Source organism: Pteropus alecto, unplaced genomic scaffold (assembly GCF_000325575.1).
Source record: "Pteropus alecto unplaced genomic scaffold, ASM32557v1 scaffold52, whole genome shotgun sequence".
NCBI lineage: Eukaryota > Metazoa > Chordata > Mammalia > Chiroptera > Pteropodidae > Pteropus > Pteropus alecto.
The window spans coordinates 1,640,772-1,650,643 of record NW_006433941.1 but is presented as its reverse complement, the minus strand read 5'-3'; the positions used below and the strand labels follow the sequence as shown (position 1 = coordinate 1,650,643).

Sequence of the window (9,872 nt, the reverse complement as noted above, 5' to 3'; positions counted from 1 at the left end):
CATACTAAATCTGACAAGCTCATGGGAGGCCTGCATGGTGGGTCCTACAAACTCAGAGACTGAAATTAACCACATAGGATGTCTGAACATAAAAAATCCTACCTAAGAGCAGATCATGGTGGGCAGTCACACCCCAGGCCTGTAGCTTCCATGACAATGGCCAATCTTTACCTTAAGTGAGCCTGTTTACTGTCTTTTATCATCTAACATAACATACCCTTGTAATAGAGTAATCTCCTTTTGCTGGACCCCTCAGGGCACAACCCGGTACACCAGAACATGAGACCACAGAACCGCTCATTGTTATCTTGTTGCCCGCATACCACCTCCATGTGCTGTAAATGTTAATTATTGACTATGCTGTACCCACCAATGTAAAGGAAGTATGTGTCTCTCCATTTTACTTTTTAGCCAATCTCAGAGAGTTCCCCTATCCTCCTGCTTTGCCTTTTCCTGCCCCCTTAATCTGCCACCCATGGATTTCACATAAACCTCCTTATATCTCCTCCTTTGAGTTTAATGTATATAATAAGCTGTGAAAAGGCCCTTCTCCAGAACATTTTCTCAATTCATTGAGATTTTGCTTCCTGGCAATTGTCAGTTTGGCTCAAGTAAACTCATAAAAATTCATTATAGGTTGAATGTTTCTTATGCTGATACTTTTAAGTAGAATCAGGATTTTCCCTTACAAACAGGACAAGGAGCTCCTCGTCACAAGCCAGAAGAGTCAACTAAAGCATGGGCTCTTCCAGGAAGTGTAGATCTGAGAGGAAAGATGCGGGTTCCAAAACTTCAAAGCCCAGTGGGTGCCAAAGAAAAGAAGAGAAAGAAGAAAAAAGAGGGCAAAACTGGGTGCCACTCAGCTAACTCAGACTTGCTGTAAGAGACTCCATTGAAGCTGCCAATCTACAAAGAAGGAAGAGGGGCGTTTTGTTTGTTTGTTTTTCCCAGCATGTTTTAAGTTTCCTGGAACAGCAGAAAGGGAAAAAGAGAGGGACAAGAAGACCAGCAAGGTCAACAACTGTTCTTCCTCTTTTGATGTATTGCTTTTAAAGTCTCCACATAGAAACATCTTTAAAATGTTACATTTTACATAATCTCATCCTACAATTTGTACAGTGCCAGAGCCCAGGGAAGTGATCAGTAAATCAGTATGTTAAACAAAGTCATTGTATTAATTGTGGAAAAATAAAAGAGGAGGAATATTCTCTGCTAGTGATTCTAGAGAGTTCTGTACTTTTAAAAGGCATGTATGGAATCTGTGAGAGACATTAGGTTGGAGGAACAAATGTTTTTTTTTTAGGCGAGGCAACCCTCGATTGACCTCACAGATTGCGAGGAACTTGTCAGTTTACAATCCCTTATTTATTTATTTACTTTTTATGCCTACAGCACCTGGCCTTCCTAGGTGGTCTCCCATCCAAGTACTAACCAGGCCCGACCCTGCTTAGCTTCTGAGATCAGACGGGATTGGGCTTGTTCAGGATGGCACGGCCATAGACAAGGAACAAATTTATTTTTAATGCAAAACATTAAAATTAATTTAGAGAAAAATATTAATTCCTCTATTTCTCATTTAGAAGATTATCTTCACATTGAATTCTGAAATTGAAGGCTCAGTAGGCATGCCTTGCCTATCATCCATATAACTTTGAACAAGTTAACATCTCTGAGTCTCAATTTCTTTACATCTCGGTAAGAAATGGTAAATCCCAATTCCAAGATTCTTGAAATTTCAAATGAGATCATGAATAAATGTAAGAAATGGTGAACGTTTCTTTTTTTAACTTACAGTTTTATTGAGGAATAATTCGCATAAGTAAACTGCATTTATTTATTTATTTATTTATTTATTTATTTAGGGGCATTGGTTAATGAAATCCAATAAGCTTCAGGTGTACGATTCAACAGTAAGGCATATATATTGCATTGTGTATTCACCACCCATAGTTAGATTTCTTTCCGTCGTAACATATTTGACCCCTTTTACCCCATCTACCTCCTTCTTCTCCCCCACCCACCCACTGGTAACCACTAGTCTATTGTCCATGTCCATGAGTCTCTGTTTGTCCTGTTAGTCTGTTGCTTTTAGGTTTATGTCCCACATATAAGTGATATTATGTGATTTTCAGCTTTTTATGTCTGGCTTATTTCGCTTAGCATGATAATCTCGAGATTCATCCATGTTGTCACAAATGGCAGTATTTCATCTCTTCTTCTAGCCGAGTAATATTCCATTGTGTATATGCACCACAGCTTCTTTAGCCAGTCATCTATCATAGGACATTTCAGTTGCTTCCATGTCCTGGCCACTGTGAATAATGCTGCTATGAACATCAGTGTGCAAATATCTTTTCGGATATGGGTTTTCAAGTCTTTGGGGTAAATACCCAGTAGAGAGATTGCTGAATTATATGGTAGATCAATTCTTAGTTTTTTGAGGAACCTCCATACTGTTTTTCATAGTGGCTGTACCAATTTGTAGTCCCACCAGCAGTGTATGAGTGTTCCTTTTTCTCCATTTCCTTTCCAACACTTGTTATTACTTGTCCTGTTGATAACAGCTATTCTAACAGTGAGATGGCATCTCATTGTGGTTTTGATTTGGATTTCCCTAATAGCTAGCAATGTTGAGCATCCTTTCATATGTTTGTTGGCCATTTGTATGTCTTCTTGGGAAAAGAGTCTATTTAGGTCCTCTGCTCATTTTTTAATTGGATTGTTTGGTTTTTGTTGTTATTGAGTTGTATGAGTTCTTTGTATATTTTGGATATTAGGCCCTTATCGGAGGCGTTGCTTGCAAATATATTTTCCCATTTGGATGGTTGTCTCTTTACCTTGTTGACAGTTTCTTTTGCTGTGCTGAAGCTTTTTAGCTCGATGTGCTCCCATTCATTTATTTTTTCTTTTACTCCCCTTGCCTCTTTAAAATCCTCTTTAAGTCCAAGGTCTTTGAGTTTAGTTCCTACATTTTCTTCTATGCAATTTATTGTTTCAAGTCTTATATTCAGGTCCTCAATCCATTTTGAGTTAATTTTCGTGTGTGGTGATAGACAACACATTTTTGTGCCTCCATAGCACTGATCTAGTAGCTTCAGGAACACCAACCTTCAAGGATCACCATAGACATCCATATCCTGATTGCCTCCAAGACTCATAACTCAGGCCATTCTTTGTCTCCTAGTTTCTGCTGACTCCTCTCTCTTCTCACAACAGATACAGTATACAGCCACATGCTCTTGCTTGCAGACACACCAGCACACACATCCTGCTGGGAACCCCTGGCAGCCTCAGTGCCCAGTGACCTAGGGATACTATGGACTAACCACTGTCTGTGTATGATGCCGTCTCACTGGCAGAATGACCCAAGACTCAGATCACAGCTGCCCGTTCTGGCACCTCTCACTCAATCAGTGAAATGCCAAACATCCTCATTCTCCAACAAGTCATCACTGTGCAAAAGATCCAACAAGATGTGGAAGTCCTCTATGTGCAGAATTACTTTTCAGGCATGGGGAGAACAAACCTAGGTGATCTAAAGATTACCAAATCCTTTAATGTCAAATCAAATCCAAGTTTAGCCCCTGTGGCTCAACAGAACTGTTTTGTTACTTGCCTGCAATCAAAATGGCAGTTGTGAATTTATTGACTCCCCTGCAATGGCCCTTTAAGAGACACTTCTGGAAATAACCAAAGTAAGCAAGGCATCCAGAGAACTGTGGGCTCTCTGCCACCCCCGCCCCCTGTGCCTTCCCAGGAGACATTCTCAAATGCCTCTACTGTTGCCTTATGTCCCCATGGGTAGGGCTATTTATTATGCTCCCCACTCAAATAGAGGTCAATTAAAAATCAGGATTTGGCAGCAACAACTTGTTTACTTGTCAGACACATTGTAAATTTTATAAAAAAAACTATTTTGGTACAATTTACAACCTCAGAAATAAAAACACACTCATACAGCAATTTGTCTGCTATAGCTCTAAAAAGTCTGGATGCCTGGGCTCCTGGTCAGAGGCTGGAAAGAGGCCAATAAATAGAACATGTTAGAGGGTGAAATGCATGTAGCAGTGACCACCAACAGCTAGGTGTGGATAGAGAAACATATTCCACTTCCTCTGGGTGCTCTATAAAGATGATATAGAAAATGTATTAAAAATATTTAGCACAGCGCCTGACAGACTGTATTTTAAAAGAAGCAACAGGGTTTGGGTGATGATGACATTAGTAGTCATAATACAAGTTGCCGTTATAGTAGTAATAATAGTGGTTAAATCTGGAACTAGAGTCAGGAAAACCTAGGTTCCAGTCAAAACTCTGCCACAAATAATGTGTCTAATCCTGCTTCCCAGAGTGCAGGAAGCATCAATAAAAACTCTGGAAAAGCATATCAGAAACAAAGTAGATTACTAGAGCTCATTACTAGTAATCCAGTAATTCTTTGAAGCAGCCAGAGACAGGTAGAACCAAAGGGACCTGAGAATGGAGCAAAAGATAACCAAACTGTCTAGTTATTGTTCCCTCCAAAGTTTGTCTCAGAGGGAGAATAGGCAAGAGAGTTCTGAAAGATAAGATGTTAAGTTTTCTAGATATTAAATACATATATGTTACAGAAACTGAAATTGAAATTGTGTAGTACCAGGACAGGAATAGATAGAAAGATAAGTAAAATCAAATGGGAAGTCCAAAAATAAACCCAAATACATTTTTTTTTTTAGTAATGATAAATTTAGTAATGATAAAAGTGGCACTTCAGATTAATGAGAGAAAAAGAAAAGATTATAAAATAAGTCATGCTGGGAAAAAAATGGATAGCATCTGGAAACAAGAAAAAAATGTAGGTCTTTAACTCATACCTTATAACAAAAGTAAATCATACATGAGAAATATGTGAAATGACTCCATAAAAGAACTAAAATAAACTATGAAACTTTTTTCTTATAAAAAATAAGGTTTTCCTAAAAATATTATGTAAAACCAGGAAGCCATTAAAAATTATTAATAAACTTGACTACCAAAAAAAAAGAAAAGAAAAAAAGCCTAATGACAAAATATCAAAATAAAACAAAAAGTACATAAAAAGCCAAAAGAAAAATGTCAGACTAAGAAAAACATATTTGCAGGTCATATCACAAAGGACTAATCTTCCTACTATATACAAAGTCTTGCCAAAGCAGTACAAAATATTTGCAAGTATATAAACAGATTTTTCACAGAATACGAAATAAAGGTGCTCTGAAACCGACCAGAAAAAAACAACTTTGCGTATAATAAGAGAACTATTTCACCTCTCAGACTGCCCATTAGAAAGATTGGAAAGATTTTGAAGAAATGAGGTTAAATAACAAAATCGAAGATATATAGTTAAGTAATAAAAGCAATAATGGCATATAAAATACTGCCATTTGTAGAGAAACACCTTTATATGCTCATAAATTTATAAAATATATCTGAAAGTATTAACAGGAAACTGGTGCCTATTGTTGGTTGTCTCAGAAGCAGAAATGGATGGCTAGGGGGCAAAGGAGAGGAAAGGTGTACTTTTTATTTTATGCTTTTTTATACCTTTAAGATATTGTACATGCATATATTGCCTATTTATAAGATTCAATAAAATAATGTGTAAATCAGGAGAGGGAGCTGAAAACAAAACTTTCCACTAATCCTGTCCCACCTCGTCTCAAGCCAATTCCTTTTAATTCTTGGAAGGGTTATGTCTCTGCATTTACATATTCTACTCCTTTTCCCTGTAACACCGCTCTCCCCATTCCCCACCCTCACTCTCGTACCTAGCTTCCCTGTTCTTTTTTATCTCAGATTTGATGTCAAATTCTTTAGGAATCCTTCTTAGTATCTAATAAATTAAGTTAGAAGCCTCTAGAGCACACTGCATTTACCCACCACTCTCTTTCCTATTATTCCATTGGTTTCTGCTCTCTCTAGACTTTAAGCTCCATGTAAACAGAAATCTTTCTAACTCTATGCCTGAGCCTAAGTACCATATATTGCATACAGTCTAGTGGTCCAGCCCCTTCACCAATTTTATAAATGAAGAAGTAGGCAAAAAGGGCCCACATACCCAGCCTAAGCTCTTATGACTATTTGGTGACAGATTATAAACTGAAGACCTTCATCCCTTGGCCCTGCTTTCTCCTCTTTCCTCTGCACCACGTAGGTGCCTGCTTATTCTTTGATGGATAGCCAAGTGCAAACCTTAATGCACATCACCAACACGGCATACCGAGTGTACCTCGGGACTCATGCCTGACTTCCATTTATATCTATCTATGCCTCTCCTTCCCTTCAAAACATAGCTTAAAACTTCAGAGCTCCCCACCTGCCATTCCTCATAGGTTTTACACTCAACAATTACACATCATTATTGTGCTCAGTTTGTTCAAAGTTCAAAGCGGTGTCACACAAGTGGAAAGGGCCCTGGGCCTGAATGACCCGACCTTCTAATCACACATCCTAGCTCTCATTCTTGCTACCTGGGCAACTCATACAACCTCTCTAGGCCCTGGTCACTCCAACTATCTCACAAGACTGTTAAGAGAATCAAATATATGAAAAGGACACAGTCATTACTGTGAACATTAGCCTTCTTAAGGAAAGCCCATTATTACTGAGGACAAAACTGGTTAGTTCCCAATCTGTGTGCTTCCATTGATCATTTTTTTCTCCTTCTAGACTAGTCACTTTCTAAAAGTAAGAAAGTGCTCTGAAAGTGGGCATAGGGGTGAAACTTCTCACCTACACCTTCTGGGAAAGTTGTTTCAAATAAGAAAAAATATAGAATAATTTTTTTTCTTTTCTTCTTAAAACCATTCTCTGGGCTTATATCAAAAGCATCTTGATGCAATTGAGCCAGAAGACATAATGAGGTCATAGAGGCTGTTGGTTTAATTGTCTTCAGAGCTACCCCATGAGGCCACGGATTTGGCAACTGGCTTCATTTGGATGATATCTGAAGAAAGACTGAAACATTCAAAAAAAAAAGTGGGTTTATTATGTTATAGGGCACCAACAGAACGCGCTTTTTAATTTCCTGCTCTACTAGTAACTAGCTGTGTGATCTTGGGTAAGTCACATACCCTCTCTGAATCTCAGAATTCTGACTCACGAGATGCTATGAAAGCTAAATAGGATCAGGGATGTAAAAGAGCTTTGACAGCTAGCAACCTATGAATATGAATTATAGTACTCTAAACTGGCATGTCAAAAACTGGTGTTCTACAGAGCTCTGTTAATAGGAGAGTTGTTAGGCAAGTTTCTGCACTTATATGAATTGGGGAAATTAACTTCAAAAACATCTCATCATGGCAGATCTTCCCAGAACTTGTAATAGGCTATTATGCATTATGAATCTCCAAAATCCAAATGTAGGCTGGATGTTGCAAAGTTTCCTAGTGTGTTCCAAAGAAGGTCATTTTAGGAAACACTGTTCTCAACCAAACTCCATTTGGAAGGCAAGACTCTCTTCTCATTCCATTTCCTGGCATGGAGGCTCAATGGAGAGCCACATGTTGGGAGTCTTTTGGTCATTGTGTTGGTTATTCTCAGTGTGCCACTACCATTTTATTTTACCCTCATTCCCTGCCTACCACCCCCATATCCCACCCCCGATCTATTTTCTACCTTCCCTGACCTATTCTGTGCCATAGGGATCTGACTTCTATGGACTGCATCATCCAGACTTCTTCACCCTCTGGCTTCCAATTAGTTCCAGTCAGTGGAACATAGTGCAGGAGATAGGAAGAGAGATGTTGGGATATTTTTTTCCTTGATCCTTCCCTGTATGGTTCTGGAAGGGGCTGTATCCTTCTATGAAAGTTTCTTAACCTAAGATTCATAGACCCCCACCAAGGGAGATGTAAATAGAAATCTAGGGGTCTATGACCTTGAGAGGAAAAAATACTATACTATTTTTTTCCATTAACTTTAACTGAAATTTAACATTTCCTTCAGTTCTGAGTATAGGCAACAAACCTTAGTAATATTAGTGAGTTATATCGCTTAGTATTATTAGTGCTGTGATTCTGCCACCAACCAAAATTAAATATCTTTGGGAGTTTAATTCAGTTGTTGCAGATATCTCCAAATATTTTTAATACTCATCACTATCTTCAGATTATGGCATTATTAAATCTGCTTCTTAATTTTATTTAACATGTTAGTAAGGAAGTTTAAAATGACTAAATGACAAATATGGTTTTAAAAATATTTTTAATAACTTTATTTCAATATAATTGGTTTTCTTTGTGATTAGTTTTATTCTGAGAAGGGATCCATAAATTTCACAAGACTGCCTATGGCACAAAATAGGTTTAGAACCCCTTATCTAAAGGATCTGAATAGGCATTTCTCTAAAGATGTACAAATGACCAACAAGCATGTATACATGCACACATGCGCGTGTACGTGCACATACACACACACACACACACAGACACACACTCTTAACACCATCAATTATTAGGAAATGCAAATTAAATCCACAATGAGATACCACTTCATGCTCAGTAGGATGGCTATAGTCAACAAGTCAGATAATAAGAACTGTTAGCAAGGAAGTGAAGAAATCGAAACACTTTAACATTGCTTGGGGAAATGTAAAATGGTGCAACTGTTCTAGGAAGGTCTAATAGTTCCTCAAACAGTTAAACAGAGTTACCATATGATCCAGAAATTCTGCTCCTAGTTATATACCCAAGAGAAATGAAAACATATGTCCACACAGACTCTTGAACATAAATGTGCATAACAACATTTTTTTATTATAGCCGATGGAATATTATTCGACAATAAAAAGGAATATAGTTCTGACATATGCTACAGCATGGATAAAACTTGAAAACATTATGCTGGGTAAAATAATTCATTCAAAAGAACCACATTATTGTGTGATATCATTTACATTTGATTCTCTTTATTTTCAGAGTCCATATTTGCAAATTCACTTATTTGCTAAAATTTCATTTGTAACCCCCAAATCAATACATGGGGCACTTTCATACTCATTTACAGACATGTACAGAGTGGCAAAAAATTTGCCTTGCCTGACATAAACTCTCCCAGTTGAGGTCAAACAAAGCCACATTCTGCCTTGTTGTTTCAGCTCTCATTCTGTAAAAAAAAGTGTCCTTTTCACAGTCTATTTGGTGCCACATTTTCATGTTTCACAGTGTGGTGCTTTTTGTTGATGATTTTGCTGCTTAAAATGGCCTCCAAGTGTGATGTGGAAGTGCTGACTAATGTCCCTAAGTGCAAGGAGGCTGTGACATGTCATATAGAAAAAAACATGTGTTGGATAAGCTTTGTTCAGGCATGAGTTGTAAAGCTGTTGACTGTGGGTTAAATGTTAATGAATCAACAACAGATATCAAATAAGGCACCTTTAAACAGAGACACACATAAAAAGAGGTTATGTATTTGATCTATTGATGAAATGTTATGACCAGAGGTTCACAGGAACTTGACCCTGTATTTCCTCCAGGAGAGCAACGGTTCAGTCTTCAGTAATTAAGTGTTTGTGGCAACTTTACAGAAAATAAATACTGCAAAAGCAGAATTGACTATACATAAAATGTCCAGAATAGGCAAATTGATAGAAACAGAAGATAGATTAGTTGGGAGGAAAGGGACTTGGAGAGAAATGGAGAGTGATTGTTTATGCTACAGTGCTGAGAAAGTTTCAAAACTGATGGTTGTACAACCCTGTGGATATATTAAGAGCCACTGAATTTACACTTTAAATAGGTAACTTGTACAATGTGTGAATTATATCTCAATAAAGTAGTAAGAAAGAAAGAAAGAAAGAAAGAAAGAAAGAAAGAAAGAAAGAAAGAAAGAAAGAAAGAAAGAAAGAAAGAGAG

General features: G+C 37.6%; 1 pseudogene; it reads right to left on the bottom strand.

Moving 5' to 3' along the window:
- Nucleotides 1-1,383: 1,383 nt before the first annotated feature.
- Nucleotides 1,384-1,502, bottom strand: LOC112477071 (annotated as a pseudogene).
- Between the last annotated feature and the right edge of the window lie 8,370 nt (nt 1,503-9,872).